This window comes from Pipra filicauda, unplaced genomic scaffold (assembly GCF_003945595.2).
Source record: "Pipra filicauda isolate LSUMZ 115617 unplaced genomic scaffold, ASM394559v2 scaffold454_size905958_pilon, whole genome shotgun sequence".
In the NCBI taxonomy this organism is placed as follows: Eukaryota; Metazoa; Chordata; class Aves; order Passeriformes; family Pipridae; genus Pipra; species Pipra filicauda.
In genome coordinates, this window is record NW_024104592.1 from 321,674 (window position 1) to 344,095 (window position 22,422).

Consider the following 22,422-nt stretch of genomic DNA (forward strand, 5'->3'; position numbering starts at 1 on the left):
GTTGAAGTGAGGGGCCAAAAATGAACGCAGGATTTGAGGTGCAGCCTCATCAGTGCTGAGCACTGAAGTTCTTAATTGGACAGATCTGTCACATAAACAATGATATAAACCCATAGAAACACACTGGAAACCAGTGTAATTTTGTACAGAAACGCTCTATTCAGTAACTTCTGTTAATTTGTTCTTTATTATGATATTTGATGTCAGGTTGTTACTTTGTAATTACCTGAATGGATATCTGCGCACTTCCATAGGGTTTTAAATTAATTTTTTCTCCTAGTGCTTCCATGGTAAAGATATTTAAACAAAAACCCCAAACAAAAACAACAACAACAAAAAAAAGGGTCATATTTTATTTAAATTATCTGGTGGGAGTCTGTAAATTCTATATATGTTCCATCAGTTTTAATAAACAATAGAATATAAATTTTTGTTTTGTGCTCTGAGGTTTTTCAAACTGTTTAACAAACTGAGAACTGTCTTCTCTGGTACATCTGAAAATGTACAAAACCTTCAATATTTGCCTGTCATCATACAGAGAAAAACCTTAGATATTTTTGTTTCCTTATTAGCTTGTTTGAAAGTATTTAGACTAACAAGCCTAGGCAAACCCACTAGTACCTTTACAAGGGTTAACTGGCACAGTGGTGCAAATCACCTAGTTTAATTTAGAATTCAATGCTAATTTATGATGCCTTCGTTGCCCTGCGTTTGGGAAAATTAATTAGTCAAACTCAGCTTAAGTTGTTGAAATTAACTGCCTAAATAGGATTTAAACTGATTATAAATTTTAAAATAGAACCTCATTACCTGGGTAGATTTGACAGAATGTTTATGTCTATGTTTGAATTGCTAATGTACAATTAAAGAAAAGTAATCATGCAAGTATTAGAACACTATGTGCTCTGAGAATTGTTTATTACTCCTTGAGTAACTCCTCTGATATAGTTAAAGTACTGATAACTTTCTACTAATAAAGAAAAAAAAATCAGAATTTCAGTACCACATTTACAATGCCTCTTTATTAATGAACATAGAGCACATATTGAGGTACTTTGAAGAAAATTCGTAACTCATTGGCAAAAGGGAAAACAAATAGAAAAAAATACAAACAGCAAAAGAATTTAATCCATTATGCTATGAGGCCTACTTTTTTTGCATATGTTTTTGAAAGTAATAATTGCACAAGTGTATGGGGTCTCTCAGAATTATATGACAATATTTTGAACTTCATACACATCTCCCCCAACCCACGTAGACAGATACGGAGAGATCATGAGGGATGGATGAGCATAGGACCCTCTTGTGTTATGTTGTGGTGGTGCATCCTCCCTCCCCCCACTCCTTTCTGCCCTCTCTACAATCTCAGCAGCTCCCGATAAGCCTCGACTGAACCAACTGAGCGGTGAAGCACCCCTGGACTGCACCAGTTCAGCAGTGAAGTGTCCCTTGACTGTACCAGGAGCTCTTGCATGATAAAGGTGGGAATGATTCTGACTGTAACAGGAACATCAACTGCCTGCCCAAGGTGGGGAACAAAGGATAGACAGTTAACCTGTTTAAACCAGTCAAATCATTCACTTGAATAGTAGTCCAAGTGAAATGGTGACATTGCTACAATGTGTTTTGAAAAAATGAATTTTAGCCCCAGTGGAACAATACTGTTAGAAAAAAGTCTAGTAGTTGCCAACTTGGATTATAGCAAGGATGGAAACTGGCTGATGGCTTAAGACAATCATCTTGTGATCCTATAAACTGCGGTCTTAAACAAAGCCCTTTGAAAATCTTTATTACAAATTTAACCTTGTAGAATCACAGATCGTTTTAGAAACCTATTTCCAATTAATTATTAGGAATAAATTTGTAAAGACTAATTCTAAGGAATGCATTTCCAGCAGATAACATGTAAGCAGTAGAAATCAAAAGATAAAGGTCTGTGCTGGTTTAAGAGTTAACCAGCAGGGGAAATGAACTCAACTCAAAGGAGAGATTATAAGTCAGAATAACAATTTACTACAATAATACAGTAAGTACAATCATACAAACAAACAATTGGTCTTAACCCACAAAACCCAAATGTATAACCCAGTACCCTGGGGCATGAACAAAGTGGTGTTCCTTGGGCCCCACCTGAGTCCAAAGTAAGGGGAGAGGGGAAGAACCTGCTGGTGGGAGAGCGGTTGCAGTCTGGTCAAAAGTGGTGATTGCAGTGAGATGCTGGGGGAAGAGCTGTTGCAGTCTGGTCAAAAAGTGGTGATTGCAGTCCAGTGATGGTCTAAGTCTGGTTGAGAGCGATGAGATGCAGCCTCCCTCTGGATCCCATGAGGGGTAAAAATGTTCCAGGACTCCAAGATTATATATCCTGCAGTTCAGGCAGGAATGCTCAGCACTTCCCTCAGGGCGGGGAGTTCCACAAAGGGTGTGAGGACAAGAGCATCCTCCTATCTCACAGGCCTCTTAACACCTAGTTTGTAGCCTGAGGAGTCAGGCTCTATGGGCAGAGGGTGCGAATAGTCTATTCACAACAGTTTCTGGGAAATGGCATGGAAGGCTATAGAATACACAGTTTTGGGTTACACCCATGCCATGATGAACTGGTCTCAGTTGTCCTAACTAGGACAAGGTCTCAAAAAAAAAAAAGACTTTTTAAAGTCTGAAGGCCTTTTATTTTGTTCCTACTTTAACAATAAAAATAGTAATAAATATTACTGTTATAAATCTCTGTTCATTTATTCAAGGCTTTCAGTATTTCAGCCATTCTTAATTTGGTCTGAGATACAAAGTCTGAGATTATGAAACAAGAATTATGAGATTTGGTCTGAGATTATGAAACAAAAATTTTAGGTCTGTGATAGTGCTGGTTTTCGTTTTAAGTAAATATTTTTTTTCCCAATATTTCTCATCAATTTACATAACATAGAAAGATAATTTCCTGATGTTACAATAAATAATATGTTTGGGTATCATTATTTCATCAACTTTACAATAAAACATGAATGACACAATAATGAAATCAAGTAATGACCAGCAAAAGGAAAGGAGTCATGGTCTCAAACACACAGTGTTAACTACCTTTCTTCTAGTACATAATGAGAGCTGTCATTGACCTTATTCAAGTCACTTCTCACGTTCAAGGTACTTTTTCATTTAACAGGTCAGATCAATTCACAAGATTTAATATTGACTAAGATGTCTACTCTTATTGGCAAACAAATAAGCTCTTCACTGCTAAAGCTGACAGTAGAACTGGTTGGATTCCTCCAATTTCAGATTTAGAATCCTTCAATTGCCATTTTTTACTGCATTTATTAGACTGAATTGTGGTATTTTTTTAAAACTTCAATTTTATTTGAAAATGCATCTGTTCTTTATTGCCATTCTTAAACTGCTGTATGTATTTATTTCAGTATTTATGTAAGATATGAAAACTGGTAATGGAATAGTATGGTCTTTATATGACAACCTTATTTTCTTTTCTATCCTAGTGTGCAGAAATTCTCTAAATGAACAAAACACCAAGCCAGGTCAGCACTGGAATACCATTTACTGTCTTGAATTTTGGAAGGGTGAATTAAAAGCCTGCTGAAAAAGCAAAATTTTGTAAACTTTCCTACATTGTCCAGTTGCCCACCATAATAATTGATCAAATAGTGACAAATATATCTGGAGACAAAGGTAAATGCATAGATTCACACCCTGTCTGTAGTTCCAGAGTCTTGCAGTCTAATGTTTTAAACATTTGCACTATAGTATCCAAGATAAATAAATTACCAATTGAGTAACGCAATATGGTGTGTATTTTTCTGTTTAAAAAAACAAAGATTGTCCAAAAGATGGAATAAAGTATACCATAACACACAATATTTTCCTGAGAGCATAACTGAAAAATTTTTCTGTGCTTTAAGAGAAGTCAGTTGTTGTGAGTCCTTCCTACCATGGCTAACAAGGCCATAGTGAGAAATGGCAAAAGAGTCAAATTGAGTGCCTGTCTATAAAAGCAAATTTTGACCACACCTTTGCAAAATTCAGTGTGTGAGCCGTTCACCTACTGGCTGCTTTTAACATCTAACTTTAAAGAAATTCTCAGATCCTAATGTTAGAAACCAATGTTCCTCATTTGGTCAATAGGAAGAAGAAAAAAGAGATGATGTCAGAGAATGAACCCAGTAATAAAGACAGGTGCTTAAACTTAGACTGTAAAATCTCTCTGCCATTTTACAGCATTTTATTATTGAGTTTAAATTAGTTTCTTGAGTCTAGTCATCTACGTGGCTACAGGAACAAATGCTGCTAGCAGTTGAACAAACCATAGGCAATCTGAAATATATGGTCAAAAGAATTTATTCTTAAGGGAGAGGGATTACTTCAGAAACCTATGGCTTAATTTTTCTGTCACCTATTCTTCTTAATCTGTTCCACATATATTTTAATGTTATTTGTTCTAGTATTTCAGAACATATAACCTTGGTGTTAAAATTACAGAGTAATGATTTCCATCTTCAGCTGCAATAATAAGAAATGCAAGACGAGTCATGTTCAAAGCCAACTATCATTACTAGTCTCTTATTTTCATAGGTATTTCACTATGTCAACAAAGGCACTATCACTATTTTCTGTTATACAAAACATGCTGTCATTACTTCAAGAACAACTGAGGAAGGAAATACAGTAGATGCTAGAAGGCCTGATGGAATTAGGGTTTTACGTTAGGAATCCAGATTGTTAGACAATACTATATAGTAAAGTGGCCCAATGCTATTAAATCTGAAGTTCCACTTGGCAGTGAATATAACATTGTACACTCACAAACAAGAAAAACATGAAGCATCTTCAATGAACGAAAGTTTGGAAGTTTGTAGTATTTAAGCCAACATTTCCTTTATAAGTGATTAGGAAAACAAAGTAAAAAGGAAATTGGTGTAATGACTATTTCAGGTTCTGTTGCTATTTTCATTCCTGATATTGAGAGAAAAAATAATTTTGATAAAATAGTGCTGTTATGGCATAACTTGTTTAGAAACATGATGAAAACTTTTTTATTTAAATAAAGCAATTTCTGATTTCCTGCTTCTTATTATTTCTGTGGATATGAGCATTTTATATAGATAATTTTAAAGACTCATTTGATTATCAATATATAGATAAATAATGCAAAATTAGTGCAACACTCAGATGATAGTTTTCTGCAAGCAGTGTATCCAGCTGGCAGACAAACTATGGCTGAGATACGCTTGAGCTCCACACGTGGGGTGAAGCACCTCATTGTCCTGCTCAGCTTCCTGGCAGCCTGGAGCTTGACTTCGGTATTTACCATCCCACCACATAATCCTGTGGGCGGTTTTTGATTCAAACCAGAGGGTACAATCTAGGAGAGGAAATGGTGCCTTACCTCTCTTGTTCTAGATGAATGGAAGACAAGAAGTGGGAAGGACACCTGCCTCAGATTATGCATATATTCAAGACAAAGTTGTTCTAAACCAGCTCCCTTTCAAGGCTACTGTGGGAAGCATTAAACAAATGATGGTCTGTGTTCATGTATAAACAGGACAGATGTTTTGTTGTGACTTGGAGGTTGGTTCTCTGCTCTTCTTTCAACACAGTTATTATCATCTTTTCATTACTACTGAAGGGCCACAAGCTTTCTGTCAACCTAATAATGTAGGTCTTGGTTCAGCCCTTTGAAGACGAACAACATTTCCTAAGCAGTGTGGACACGAATCAATTAGTGCAACATCTTTACAGCCAGGGATTGATATTTTTCTCCACTCTGTTATTGTCTCTGTCAGGAAAGACTTGTGACATGTAGTATATGTCTCTTCACAGACATGTAGGTAATTTCACATTAAGTTATGAGCATACCCACTAAGGTATAACTAATGTTATCTCTAGATTATCAGAATGTCAATATCTCAAATAAAGAAAAACTGATCATATGAAGGACCTCATAACCAAGGTCTAATTTGGGCTACGTCAGACAACCAAATTTCAATACTACTAGTGCTACTTCAACAAAATTGCTATTTCAAATAGAATATACAGGATCTTTTCAGGAAGTTTTAGATTTCAACAGGTCAAAACTGTTGAATTATTCCAAACTTATTGGAATTTTCTGTTGAAATGCTTTTCTCTATGTTTGTATATAGAATTTAAGTTTTGGTTTTTTAAGGAAAACAATTTCACTGACTTTGATTTCTTCATCTTGGATCAACCAGTGCACTGATAAGAACAGTTTAAAAATAAGACACCAGAGAAGAAGACTAGGAGATGCTTACATAGTTCCCAATTGCAAAAAAAAAGTAAAAATATAATTTTTTAAATTATATTTTTTTTAATAATGGAAAATAAGGATGGAAAGAACATATGATGGTCTTCAAATCCATATCTCTGGCACAAGTAGTATTGAACTATCTTGAGGGCAAATAATAAAGAAAACTGAAAGCTAAAGAAATAATTACAAAATAAATACAGAAAACGAAATAAAGAAAATTGAAAGTTAAAGAAATAATAACAAAACAAATATAGAAAATGAAATATCAAAATAAAGCAGCAAAATCACTCAGGTTTTGAAAGAAAAAGCTCTGAAATTTTGCTCCATCCCTTTACTTTTTTCCTATTTTCTAATTTCACAAACTACACTTCATGGTTCATTAATTATAATAATAATGTGTAAAACTTTAGGTTGCTAGAATGTTGACAAATGGAATAATATTTTAATAACTGTTAGGTAAACATTAATGAAATCAGAGAATCAGTGAAATGCTTTATTGTAATGTAATGAGGGAAAGATATTACAGATATAATGGCATGTGATTTTTATCATAGACTACCATAGTAGTCAGACAGGGCACAATTCAAGCATGGATTATTGTAACTTCATGTGATAGAGGAACCTTTACAGTACCTAAAGGTACTGTTCCTGAGCATCGATGCTCAAAAAAAAAATAAGGCAATGAAATTCACATATCCAGCCAATGGTAAATTTGATTAGGAGTCAGTTTTAACAAGATTTTCATTCTTTTCACTGTCCCTTGAGGACTGTTGTTCCATTTTAGATTAACATTTTATTATGCTATGTGTTTTTTACAACGTTATTAGATTAATTAGCTGATCTTGTTTACTTAGGCTGACTTTTTATTTGGTTTTGGATTCAGCATTGAGTTCTGTAGATAAAAACTCCAATTGCAATTTCAAAGTGAATTTACCCCTTCTTCTTAAAAGTAGTTCTTTACACTATATTTAATCTATAACAATTGCATTTCTTACTGAAGTCAGATATTCTTCTAATGAGTTATTTATCGTGGTCTACAGCTGTGTAACTTTCTGGTTACCAAAGCAGTTGCTTCCCTAGTCAAGTAGAAAAGCAAATTAAAATTTTATAGTTCACATATATGAGATTCACAGTCTTTTAGTATAGTTCCTTTCAGAAATTCAGAAACTTTTTCTCCCCACCATTAATCAGAGTTCCATTGCTCAGCTGTTTTAGAGACAATTAAATACAAAAATCTTAAAGCTACATCACTAACACTATTTGTACTTCCACTGCCTATGCATTAAAATAGACTAATGAGTTACCTAATCAGTTGCCATTCCATGATAGGTGTAATCTAATTTTCTCTTAGAACTTATATGTAACAATAATATAATTGAGGGTTTTGTTGTTGTTTTTCAGATATAAGAGGCAGACAACCAATGGCATAGGATTTAAGAGAAGGTAAGATGAGAAGACTCATCTCCGTAGAGACAATATTCGATGAATCAGGTCTGAACTACTAAATCTGATCCACTTCAGACTACTGTATTTATATCTACCTGCAATCTTGATGCAAGGAAAGAGAAGAAAAACATTAGTAGTTGTTCCAGACGTTCCTGATTTTGTTATCATGTACTAGATTGCTCCTTTTCTACTTTCTTAACCTAAATGTAAGTCACTTTTTTAAAGTCTTCTATGAAAGATCCCAATTCAATTTAAAATTATTAATTTCCAGGGTAATAAGCATCCATTTAAATTAATTCATATACAAAAGATATTTTGCAGCACAAGTAGCCTCAAGATCAGAATTCTTCAGAGAAAAAAAAAAAAGTGAATATTAAAGAAATTTTTAATGTGGCATCAATTTGTTTTCGCTCAGTATTGATTTCAATCTATTAAACTGTTTCTCAGTACTAAGCCCACCTGGTTTCTCTAGTATGTTGGTAATGATAGACAGCTTTATCTGTATTAGTGTTTTCTTTTACAAACATGAACATTTTCTGAGATGCTTTCATTGTCTTATTCTTCAAGCTGACCAAGAACTGATGTGAAACTCTAGGAAAAAAGAAAAGAAAAAAAAACACCAGAAGAAATGGTATAGAAGTTGCAACTGATGCATTTAGACATCTGGTTAGGATATAGTAGATAATTTCCATTATTAATTAAAATTCTGTCTAATATCTTGCAAATAATTTGACTAAGCTTACAAATGAAATGGAAGCCTTTGCACCCTGACCAAAATATTGCCTTTGCTAGTGATTATTCGAAAGTATAGAGTTTCAAAATGTTACTACATACACGTTTGTGATTTTTGTTTATCATTTCAGAGTATTTACAGTATTTTTCCATTAATATTTCCTTTCTAAAATGAATGGATTAAAAAAAAAACCTCAAAAAGATTTTTGAAAATTAGTAAAACACTTCTAGTGGGGAAAAAAGTATGATTAAGCTTCTGAGAGTATTCCCATAAGATATACTTAGTACACAAACTACAGAGTTTTTCCAGTTATAATGATGTAAATTATACACTGGGGCTTGGGTTAGGTTTTTTGTTTGGGTTGGGTTGCAAGAAGAAAAAAGAAGAAAAAAAAGCCTTTAACAATCTTAAGAAGATATGTGCACAAGAAAAGAAGGCAATAAAGTAATTGCAGAAAATATAAAGTCTTATATTTCCTCATCCATATGGTCAAATATCCATTGATTTATCTAAAATAGTGTCCTAGTTCCAGTCAGGACTGGGTTAATTTTTGCACTAGCCAGGAAAGGGCCTGGCTAGAACCAGGTGGTTCTTCTATATCACCTTACGTCATTTTCTGGGGACAGGGGAAGGGCTTTCTTCCAGGTCAGTGTAGTGTGGCAGAGGGAGCAGTCAGGTATTGCCTATTGTCAGGGGATTTCCACATGAAACCTTCTTTCTTTTACCTTGTGTCATTAGTATTGTTGTTGTTACTGTTCCTTTTCTTATCTCATTGCTGTTTCCAGTTGTGCTGGTTTAGAGTTAACCAGCAGGGGAAATGAACTCAACTCAAAGGAGAGATTATAAGTCAGAATAACAATTTACTACAATAATACAGTAAGTACAATCATGCAAACAAATAATTGGTCTTAACCTACAAAACCCAAATGTATAACCCAGTACCTTGGGGCATGAACAAAGTGGTGTTCCTTGGGCCCCGCTTGAGTCCAAAGTAAAGGGAGAGGGGAAGAACCTGCTGGTGGGAGAGCGGTTGCAGTCTGGTCAAAAGTGGTGATTGCAGTCCAGTTGAGGGTGGTCTAAGTCTGGTTGAGAGCGATGAGCTGCAGTCTTCCTTTGGATCCCACAGAGTGGTTAAAAATGTTCCAAGACTCCAAGATTATATATCCCCCAGTTCAGGCAGGAATGTTCAGTGCTTCCCTCAGGGCAGGGAGTTCCACAAAGGGTGTGAGGACAAGAGCATCCTCCTATCTCACAGGCCTCTTAACACCTAGTTTATAGCCTGAGGAGTCAGGCTCTATGGGCAGAGGGTGCGAAAAGTCTGTTGACAACAGTTTCTGGGAAATGGCATGGAAGGCTATAGAATACATAGTTTTGGGTTACACCCATACCATGATGAACTGGTCTCAGTTGTCCTAACTAGGACACCAGTAAATTGTTTTTATCTCAACCCATAATCTTTACCTTTTGTACCTTCAATTCTCCTCTTCAGCGCATGGCAGGAGGAGGGGGACGTGGAGAGGAAATCAAGCAAGTAGAAGGTGGTTTGGAGACTCTCAATGGGAGACTAAATTGGGGAATACCAGTCCTAAATCATGACAAATAGTATCCCCTAAATAATGCTAAACTTGGTAGTCCAAAGAGCTCATTTTATATTACATTATTTCAATAGGTTTTGCTTGTCTATTTGTTTGAATGCAAACCTGCAATTTTTCTTAACAATTTCTTCATCAGTAAAAGAAAATGGCTACTCAGTTTATTCATAATACATTCAATCTGATTTTTATCTGAGTTATCTTTTGCCAAAGGGTTTCTAAAAATGCTAATTTCTTTCTTTGTTAATCATGCCATGGGGCCATTTTTGTATAAAATAGGCCAAGTACATAGTTACAACTGCTTGTCTGAAGTACTCCATTAAGAACTCCATGGGGAAGGGGTAGAGAAAAGAGGTGTGATTTAATCCTATGAGTGAAACTTATGTGACACATTCATGTCTATGTGAAAAAGAATTTTGAAGAACCTGGAGGATACTCATATGGTTCTTTAGAAACTGAAATAAGGAGGGGAGAAGCAAGGGAGGAAGACAGGAGATGGGAAAGGGGAGAAGGGAGAGAAGAGGACCTATATTAGAAGAGCACAATTCAGAATGGTAATTTTGGATAACAGATAATGATTTCAGAGAGAGATATTATTGCTTTAAAAGTGTATCCATGCACATCAACATAGGGAAAGCATAGATACTCAGTGAACATATTTTATTTTTTTGGTTAATTTCACTGTGAAAGATCACATACAATTAAAAATTATTGTGTATTATTTTGGTACCAAGACTTTTTTTTCCCTAGTAAAGAAGGTGGGAAAAAAATAAAAAGATAAAAGGAAAAAAAAGGGGGGGGGAAGAAAAAATAAAAAGAAAAAAAGGAGATGGAGGAGATAGAAGATGGCAGGAGAACCTGCCAGTCAGGTGGTGCAACGCACAGGTACATGGAAATATATTGTTTGGAAGAGAGAAATCTATTTAAATACCTAGGGTACAGTGCTACAGATAAGAGAATAAATTGCTACAGACCCTGTTCCACAGCAATTAAAAATGAAAACATTGATATTACTTGTGTTTTCTTTAATGAAACTCTCCTCACTCGTTCATTTCTTCATAGCTTGCCTATTTTCATCTCGTGTACTTCCACTTCAGGCTTTGAGTTTTAAATGGAGAGTAACTTAGAAACAATGAGGACTGGACAAAATAAATATGGACATGATGAGGGGATGAATAGACATGTACATACATGTAATATATGTACTACAGCTGCTTCTGTAGTTCTTTCCCACTCCATCTATGACAGTTCTTTTGTAGCAATTGAGTATCTGAAAGAAAAGAGTAAAATAGAATTAAATTTCTTGTCTCACAAGGTGAATTTGCAAGATAAAAACAATTCAGTAGCCTGCCATCTAATTTATCTATCTCCTAAAAATTATTTCATTGATTTCACTCTTAAATTTTGCATATAAAAATTCTATAAGGACAATGATACTAAAGGAATTCCAGCTGTTTTTTTAATATTAATATTCAGTTCACCACTGGCTGAATCTTTATCCATGTTCTTAAAACGTAGACTTGTCCAGACCTTCAGCTGCATTGTCCTCCCATTAAAAAAATCAGCAGGAAATTCTAAACTCCTGGTTAAAGATTTTTTTCTCTTTGACTATTAATAAAAAAATTTTACCATTTTTTGCTTTTATTTTTCATAAAGGGAATAGTAGCTGCCTTTCCCTGTCAATGAAAAGAAAAAGTAATTAAAAAAAAAGAAGAAAAAAAGCTCCTGTTAGCTCTGTTTAGAGGGTACCGCAACCTTATTTTTACTGTCCTCTCCCAAAGGCCTTCAGCAATTTTCCCCCTTTTTTTAGAATAGTAGTAAAAGGTAGTCTTGGCTGGTTCTGTCACATTTATGACTTCACTTGTTATTTGATTTCTTTTTTAACCTTTTGCATTATGGCTTTTGTTTCAGCTTGTGACAAGGGAGAGAGAGAGAAAAAAGAAATAAGAGGTTGTGTTGCAAGTCTTCTGAGCATTGAGAGACTTGAATTCAATGCATGAGGGTGTCTTTAAGAGTACATTTGGGCTGATTAATGTTTTTCTGCCTGGAGTATGCTGAAAGAGCTCAGTAGGAAATTAAGTAAAACTGGTGATCTTTCACTCAAAGTTTTCAGGTGGGAAATAAAGTACAAGATAAAATTGGAATTTTAATTCACCTGACCCTTACAAATACATAGAAATCAAAGTATGGATTATGAACAGAAACCACAGATTTCACTACATTTATTTATTTGTTCGTTTGTTTGTTTATTTATTTATAGGTGATAACATGAGAGAATGCTAGCAATGTGATTTCAGTTTCCCTTTGATAAGACTTCGATAGCAAAATTACTACTATTGTTCACATAGAAACCCATTCGGCAAATCATTTGTATACATTAAAATTTACCTTCTTAGGGAGACTGAGACTTAAATTTGACCTTTCTCCTGCCTCCTGTTTCAGTCAGGGACAAAAAGATACGGTTAATTTCTAATGAAAATACTGACAGGTGTTATTTCTTTAGGTAATAAAGGTTCATACTACAAATTATTCTATCACACTGTTCCTGAATTCTTATTTAGCATTATAAAATTAATTGCTCCAAAATTTAGCCACTCAAAAGTAAACTTCAAATTATTCCCCTCCAATCATTGCAAACATGCTATTCCATCCTAAAGAATTATGTTCAGTGTGTTTTTTACTAACATCATTTTTTGCCTCAGAATAAGTATAAAGTGTGAAATCTACCAACAGACAGGTTCAGAACACATTTTAATGGGCAAATTTATTAAGAAAATATAGAATAGCACATACATGAATTTAATTTAAATTTAATTTAAATTAAATTTAATTTAATTTAATTTAAATTTCCTTAAATATTCTTCATATGTAAGAATTGAAGTAAAAATATATTTTATTATATCTCCCAAGAAAAAGATAAAATTCAGGAAATTTAAAACTTCTATATAATTAAAAATATTTAACTTTATAATGCCCAAAAATTGCTATTTCTTGTAAATCAAATACAAATACAAATCTTAAAATTCTTATGTTGATATTTAGTCATAAAAAGTAAAAGTTATTATAGTTGAATTAACCGTACAATATTAAGTGATGAACAGCTGCAGAAAAACTGCAAGCAGCAGGAAAATATATATAATACATTATATATATATAAAAAATATAGAATTAATAATATAAGCATTTGCTTCGAATGCAAAAATTCATTAATTATATAAAATTTACAGGGGAAATTATTTTGTTTTACTTTTCATTAAACAGAGTATTTGTTTAATGCAGAAAATAAGAGACAAAAAAAATCATAAGTATGCACTTGCATATACAAAAGTACACCAGGGAGACCTGAGTTCCTGACATGACAGGAAATTTAGAAAACATGGCCTATAGGGCAAGATGAAAGGAATCGCATTTTGGTGCCTAAAAAAAAAGAAAGCATGTGAAAGTTGTAAAGAAAATAAAGGCTAATTCATCATCAAAGACAGATGAAAAGGATATCAGAGGTAAGGGTTCCATAGCTCAGACCTGATACTGTGAAAAACTTACAGTCATATCTGTGGTCAGGAAGACAGTAACTAGAAAGCCAAATTGTAAAAATTACTATATATATAGAAAAACTGGATTTTGTGGTAAAAAGTTGTCTTCAGATGCCATCAATCAATATGAATTTAAGATTATTGAGTATTGGACGATAACTTCAATTTGGCAATTAAGGAGCAGGACATGAGGAGACAGACATGGAAATTTCAGGAATAATCAGACATTTTCAAGCCTCTGACGTCTTTGCTGGAGATACCAAAAGCCCTGTGAAATACTTTAGCTTTGCATGCAGTGTGTAGAGCGGAGCTTTAGGGCTGGGATTCTGTGCTGTTCCACTGTTCCACATAGAATCATAAAATGGTTTGGGTTGGAAGGGGACTGCAAAGATCATCTAGTTCCAAAACCCGTCATGGACAGGGACACCTTCGACTAGATCAGGTTGCTCAGAGCCCCATCCAACCTGGCCTTGAACACCTCCATGGATGGGGCATTCACAGCTTCTCTGGGCAACCTCTTCCAGTGCCTTACCATTTTCATAGTAAAGAATTTCTTCCTAATATCTAGTCTAAACCTACTCCTATTCCATTTGAACCCATTCTCCCTTTTCCTCTCACTACATGTTTGTTTAAATAGTTTTGTCCCATCTTTTCTTCAGGTACGGGAAACAGTTAGGCCACCCCAAAGCCTTCTCTTTTACAGGCTGAACAATCTCAATTCTCTCAACCTTTCCTTATAGAAGAGGTGTTCCATCCCTCCGATCAACTTGGTGGCCTCCTCTAGACTTGCTCCAACAGGTCAATGCTGTTCCAGTGCTGGGGACCCCAGACTCAGATGCAGTAGTCAAGGTGGGGTCTTACAAGGGGAGAGTAGAGTGGCAGACCCTTCTCTTGACCTGCTGGCCACTCTGCTTTTGATGCAGCCCAGGATATGATCGGTTTTCTGGGCTGCAAGTGCACATTGCCAGCTCGTGTTCAGAATCTCATTCTCCAGCACCCCCAAGTCTTTCTCTGCAGGGCTGCTCTCGATTTGTTCATCACCCAGCCTGTATTGATACAGAGGGTTACCCCAATTCAGGTGCAGCACCTTGCACTTGGTCTTGTTAAACCACATAATATTCCCAGGCACTCACTTCTTGAGCTTGTCTGGGTCCCCTCTGAATGGCATCCTGTCCTTCAGGTGTGGCAACAGCACCACTCAACTTGGTGTCAACTGCAAATTTGCTGAGGGTGCACTCAATCTCTTCATCTATATAATTAATGAAGATATTAAACAACATTGGTCCCAATATGGACCCTTGAGGGACACCACTTGTCACTATGTCCATCAGGACCCTGCCACTATCCTCTGGATGTGACCCTCCAGCCAATTCCTAATGCACCTAACAGTCCACTCTCTGAATCCATAACCCTCCAATTTGGAGGAAAGGATGTTGTGGCAGACCGTGTCAAAGGTGTTGCAGAAGTCCGGATAAACGACATCTGTACCTCTTCCCTTATTCACTGATGTAGTTACGCCATCATAGAAAGCCACTAGGTTGGTCAGACAAGATTTTCCCTTTGTGAAGCTATGTTGTCTGTCCACAATCACCTCCCTGTCCTCCGTGTGTTTTAAAAAAACTTATAGGAGAAGCTGTTCCATAACCTCCTCAGGCACAGAGATGAAGCTGAATGTCCAAAATGATATGGGAGAATGTCCTGGGTTAAAAAGAGTTTTCCCCTGGAGTTGGAAAGTGGTTAACTCCAGGGGGGTGGTTTTTCTTGGTGCTGACCCAATCAGCTCCCCTGAAAAATTAAAACATATTATGCTAGACCGGAAAAGAAGGAAGAAGATGACGTAGCTGGAAGAGAAGTAGCCATGTTGTGAAGCCATGAGGAGAGAGGGACCAGGAGCCCCGCTGGGGGCCAAGGCCACCCAGCCCCCTGCTGGGGGCTGCAGGAACTTGGAACAGTGTTAAACTGGGCCAAGTACTGGGACCAAGAGCTGAGGAAGTTTGTCCACTGTGAATGGGCAGCAGAAGATGAAAAAGCAGCGGCAGAGGTAGCGCTGAGTGGAGAACTGTGGCTGAAAGCCAAGAAGATAGCCGGCAACCAGCAACATGGCACATAGCCCGGCTGAGAGACGCAGAGATGTCCTGCAAGGATGGGAACTGGTAACAGAGCAGAGAAAACTCAGCAGAGACTGTTTTGGATAAGACTGGATTACCTTCCCAAAAACCAGAGACCTCCTGAAAAGGAGGGGTGGGCTTCCAAACTTTTAGGGAGTCCTGAAATGCAGCAGCAGCTAGAGAGAGATAGAGAAGAGCTGAGAACTCGGTGATGTACTGTGAGCTGGACCAGGACGGAATGCGGAGGAAGTGGCCTTGCACCCCCCACTTCTGCCATGTTGGCAGCTGAGACAGAGCAAAGAAGCTCTGGTAGAATGCTTGGGGCAAAGATTGAGAGCTGCCCTAAACATTCTGACTCGAGGGAACTCAACCCCTCGAGGAAGGGACTTCCATGAGATGTCTTGCACCCCATGATATGACCATGGTAAGATGAGCTTTGTCCCGGCTATAGCAGTCCACGGGAGAGAGACCTTTGGCTGGATCCGAAGGGCCAAAGGGTGAGAGGAGACCCCTTGTGTTGTAATGGAGAGAGAGAGAAAGATGTTTTCCAGCTACAACAACTCCAGCTATGACTGCTGCCTTGAAGAGGAGAGACACTGCTGCCCTGAAAGTGGAAAGGATCTTTCCTTCTTCCTTTCTGAATTTTTATTGGAGGGAAAGGAGGGACCTGATCTAATGTAAATATATTGTTTTGCCATAGGAGAGATAGTTAGAATTGTGTATATAATGTATTATAGTATTTATTTGTGTAAGCAATAAACTGCAATATAATTCTCTTCCCCCCATACTGAGTTGTGTTATGTCTGGAAAACCCTCTCACACTGAAGCAAATTGTGGGAGGGGGACTTGGACTTGGAAATTGGATTTTTGGGGATCCCAAACTGTGACAGAGAAGCAAAGTAAGTAAAATACTTCTGTACTATCTTTTGTATTTTGCAGGCACACTTGCCATATTCCCAGTTGATCAATCAGCTTGTGAGAAAACATGTCTCTTTACCCCTGAGAAATTAAGCAGCTAATGAAGCTTTGGGGAGTTTCATCAACTGTGATATAGAATCATGGAATAGTTTAAGTTGGAAAAGACTAGGATCATCAATTCAACCATTAACCCAGCACTGCCAAGTTCAGCACTAACCCATGTCCCCAAGTACTTCATCTACATGTCTTTGAAATACCTCCAGGGACAAACTCCACCACTGCTCAGGGCAGTCTGTTCTAATCCTTGAAAACCCTTTCTGTGAGGAAATGTTTATTAATATTCAATCTAAACCTCCCCAGCACAACTTGAGGCCATTTTCTCTCCTCCTGTCACTTGTTACAGGGAGAAGAGACTGACCCTCACCTCTTTTCAGGTAGTTGTAGTGAGTAATAAGGTCTCACATGAGTTAGTTTTTTCCATGCTAAACACCCCCAGCTCCCTCAGCTTCTCCACATAAGACTTGTGCTCCAGATCTCTAACCAGCTTCGTTGCCCTTCTCTGGACACACTTCAGCACCTCGATGTCCTTCACGTTGTGAGGGGCTCAAAACTGAACAGAGGGTATGATCTCACCAGTGCTGAATACAGGGGGCTGATCAGTGCCCTGATCCTGCTGGGCATACTATGCTGACAGGATGTTTTCTGCCTTATTGGCCGCCTGGGTACATATTCTTCCTCCACGAGTTGCACTTCTGGTCTCTTTTGGGAGGACTGAATTTGTTAACCAGTGTGGATAGTGTTACCTCAATTCAGTCTGCCCTGTCTTAATAGAATATGACAATTTTAAGCTGGCTGTAACAAACAAACAAACAAACAAACAAACAAAAAACCTTTTTTTAACAAACAAACAAACAACAAATTTTTTTTTTTAAAAACCAAAAAAACAAAGAGAAAACAGTTTATGAATCAGGGATTACAATTCAGAAGTTTTTGTTTGCATGTGAATACATTAAACAAAAAATAATACTATAGTTACAAATATCCATTCTCTTTCTGGATCTATGATGCTTCTACAACAAAACAACTCATAAGATGCTTTAATTTCTACCTATACAAATTATACTATGACCTATTCTGATTCCCTAATGATAGAGAGAACAAAAAACTTTCTTTTCACTGTCTGTTAGATAAGCAATTATTACAATTTCCTATGAAAAATAAAAGTTTTATTATCACACAGTAATTGCAAGGCTTTGAGATTGTTTGCAATTCTCAATAAATTCCTTTTGCTGTCAGACCTTTGGAAGTACCTTTATTTTTATTGGTGACTCAATGTCATAGGTCTCCTATGCTTGACAGGCAGAAATTATGGTTCATTTCTGTGTTCAGTCAAAGCTTTAGCAACCTATTCACCTGAGACCACTCTGGGGCATCAGTAGCTATGAGAAGTTAGAACAATGTAGTTTATTTATCAGAGTTTGTTCTGAAACACTGGTATAGTGAACAAAAAAGAACAGTATCATGCAGGTTGAAACTCTGGGGTTTAGATTTTGTAAATTTTTTAGAAGCTCTTCAAATAATCAAGTTCCTCATTTTTACACGCTGCAAATTATGGGCATATGGTATACCATCGCAAGCAAGTAAAAAGGGATAAAACTCTTCTTTTGATTAGGAAAAGAGCTACCTTATGATTTTTTTTTATTTTTATTTTTATCAACATTATCTTAAACTTCATGTCAGTAGATAGCAAACAGAGTAAAGACCAAATTATATGGATGAGTCAATTAGGAATTGTTCAGTGGTAGGTTGGAACAGATGCTGTTTTTGAAATTTACTCTGGTAGATACAGGTGTGGAAAGAGTAGTTGCAGATTTCAGGTATTCGTTTTCTGTAACTATATGAGATACATGCTACGTTCCACTTCTGCCCTACCCTGTCATCTCACTACAGTAATTTGCATTCCTGACTACATTTTGTGCTAAAAATAGCAAGTCCCAGGACAGACAAAGCCTGTAGAGAGACTTGACAATTGGTTAGATCTGATTATTATATTAAAATGTTAAAATTCACCTCATTACACAGAGTACTCGCCTCAATTATTTATCCCATTAACCTGAGGCTAAAGATGCTGCATATGATACCAGTTTTTCTAGAGGTTAATCTCAATAGATCTTTGTCAAGGTTAAAGGCTTGTTACAGAAGAGATTGCAGAAATGCCACTATTATTAACAGCCTGTTACATTTTTTCCCTTTTTTAAAATTAAATTTAAGCCTCAGAATATACTATTAAGAAGAAAAGTCTCCATAATGTACTCTGTTACAATTTTAATTATTTTTAAATGCTCAGTATTATGAAGTCACCACAAAGGAGAATTTAAACAGTGGAGCTGGAAAACTAGTGAAAATATTCCAAGGGTTTGTCAAGAGATGCTGATGTTACCCTGTTGTATTTTGTCAAAATTCTGTTTGCCTGCTTATATGAGAACTTTGACTCATCAAAATTTCAGTATTTTCTTGTCTAAGCATTTATAGCACTGACTAATATAACTTGCTTTTCATAAATTATGGACTGTTACAAAAAGAAATAGTAATCACTATTTGATGCGTGCTCCTTTAGGTGCTAATGCATCAGTCAACACAAATATTAGAAAAAAACACATGTAGGAACTCACCTAAAAGAAAAAAAATGTTGCTCTGTACTCAAGAACCTGTACGTTTAAGAAATGTGAGTTATGTTAGAAGTGGTGGGTATTTGCAGACTGCCATCATTCACTGTTCATGCAGGCATTGAACAGCGATACTAGGAGGTTCTGTCTGTCTGTCTAGGAGCAGCCTGGGGGAAAGCAACCTCATCCCTCCCACACCATTCTCCAGACCACAAAACCATTATAGTTAGAACAAATTCTGCTAATTTGTTTATAACAAGAACAGTAAAGGTGGTTGTCAGGCTATGGTGACCAAAGGCTGATCCCCATGCACCCCGATAGGGGTGGGGGAGCCCTAGTAGCCCCTTGGGGCACTGGAGTCTGTCCCTCCCTACTGCCACAAGAGCCCTTGGGAAGTCTCAAGGCTGGGCCAGACCCATGTGGAGTAGGAGAGGCTCCTCAGGTTGAGGCACTGTGTGGGAAAGGGGGGTCGAAGGGACTGTTGGGGTGTAAGTTGGAGCCAATCAGTCCTCGTGCAGAGCTGTGCCTGTGCTGCATCAGTCCTGTCTCCTCTAGTTAAACTCCATTTGTGATAATTTTCATGGGTGTGGGGCAGGAAATCAAATATGCATAAGGAGAGAGGATCTATTTTACTTCCCAGTTGGAAATAACCATTCTGTTTAGATATTCCAAAATACTGAACTTATTTTCCTTCTAAAGATTTAAGCATTTGCTTTTTACAAAAATCATATGTAGAATGCAACCTTTGCAACATAATAACAATAACACTATCTTACATGCTGCCTTCTTTGTTCAAATGTAACAGCTCAGAAATACAATAAAATGGATTTTGAATGCAATTGTGAAGTAAAAATCACTCTTAAAGAATTACAAATAAACAATAAAAATCCTTCTAAATAATGCTGAAATTTTATCTGAGAGTTAATTTAAACCATTTTAAGAACCTAAAATATTTCCTTGCTCAATTCTTTATTAATTATTGAATCACTGAATCTTGTATTTTCCAACCTGTAGGAATTAGTTGTTAAATAATCTAATGAGGGCTACAGAGTCCATTTTGAAAGCAAAAGATATTTTTTTTTTACTTTTTAATATAAAATGTGGTGATTTATAGCATTTATTCACAGGCAGTCAGAGCCTTATCCAAAAGCTGTTGAAGGCATATGACTGTATCAGTTATTTCAGCAGGTTTTCAATCAAGCCTCCAAGAACAAGAAATTATTACAGTGTCTGACTGAAATATGACTCAGGTATCCCTCAAAGATTTATTATAGAATCTGAACAAGGACTTGAATAACTTAAAATATTTTAGGCAGAGACTTTTTCTATGAAAAGCTAATTTGGTACTGAATTTAAAGGCATTGCAAATTGTCTGAATCAAAGAAGCGATTGTTAGATCTAAGAAATAGACTATCTACAAGAAAAATGTTGGAAATTTCGGGGTAATATTCAGCTCTGCACTCAGACACATAAACCTGAATTTGTGTCTGTGTGAGGTGGGTGACTGTTATAGTGAGCAGAGAAATTGTCACTGCTGTCAGTAGGGTGTAATCCACTTTCCTAAATGTAATCGCCTGCCTGGCCTCCTTCTCCTACAGAAGATCTGGGGCACCCTGTGGGTTGTGTATGGCATCTCTCAATGCTCACTTCATTTTTTACCACTCTTCTGGCATGTTCCCTGCGTTTATGCAGCAGCATCACATTCTGATTAAAGCTTAGGGTCTTGCAAAACACGAAAATGCAGGCATTAGCCAGAAGATAAATTGAATAGGCCTCTGAACTCCGTAGATTGTATTGACTATGTAATCTATGTAATCTATGTAAGCTACAGTGGAGCTTAGAAAAGATTTTACAAGCTATGTCCCATCCTGAAAGAAAAGTTAATGCTAGGAAATGTGTTCTGTGTTAATGTGGTTGTATGGCTGCTTCATTAATGAGTACCCCCACTGCAGAGGGATGTTCCTACTTGTTTATTTCCATTTGAGAACATGGACCCAGCACTCCTGTCTGTGAAACAGCTAAGCATTAAATAAGAGGAATGCACATAGACCTTATGACAAGACAAATATATTTCTACATTGCATGTCTCACTTAAGTTAATGCTATAATGAGTAAAAATTTTGTGTGTCAATCGAGACTTGACTAAAGCAATCACAAAAATGACAAAAAAGCCATTTTTTTTTTGCAGGTGCATATGATTCATTGCATCAAAGATAAATGGTGCAATGAGCAAAATGTGATAGTGATAGTCAAGATACTTGTCCAGATGATTGTACATAAAGTAGATGTGAAAATGCTTAACTGAATATCTAAACTTTTCTGGTAAGCCCACTCAGGAAACAATTCGTTATGTGCCTGAAAAGGAAAATAAGACACATGGGGAAATTTCCATATACTAAAAGTCTAGTAGAGAGTTCTCTTTTTCAGATCTGTATTTATTATTCCAGATAGACACACTACTAAAACTGGAGAGATGCTGAAGCTGGAAGTTCATTAATATGTGATCTGAATACAAACTGTCATTCTTAACTAAGAGATTGAGTCTGTCTGCCTACTGATACTCTCTGAGAATAGATACAGCTGATTAACTTATCTTTCAATGTAGGGTGACTGTGCCATTGCACTTAATGAAGCTGGCTGAAAAAGTATTATTTTTCATACTGAGAAAGCTAGTGCTTGCAAAACAAAGTAGTTCAGGCTCCAGGAGGTTTCTGTAGAACAACACACTTCAGCTGAAAATCTGACAAAAGAAACAAGGTGTCTCTAAAATTTAGAGACTTCATTTGCAAATTGTAATCTACACAGATCATCTGACTGGAAAAAAATTATAAACTATCAAAACTTATGTCTTTTATACTTCTAAGAATAATAAGTTAGACACTGTATTTTAAAAATGGAAACTGTTCAAAGGTTTACTAAAAATCCTGAGCTTTTTTTAGTTGCTGGCTGTTAGCATATTCTAGCAAGAAACTACAGCACAATGTTATTCACATTTTAAGTTTGACCATCAAAGTCTTTAATCTTACTGTATCACTTTGGTAGTAATACAAATTCCAAACACATTTATAGATAAATTTTCCTTGTGTATTTGAACCAAATTCATCTGCTGGCATACTAAACATAGGAATAAACCAAAATGCTATAAGTTGCCACTTCTG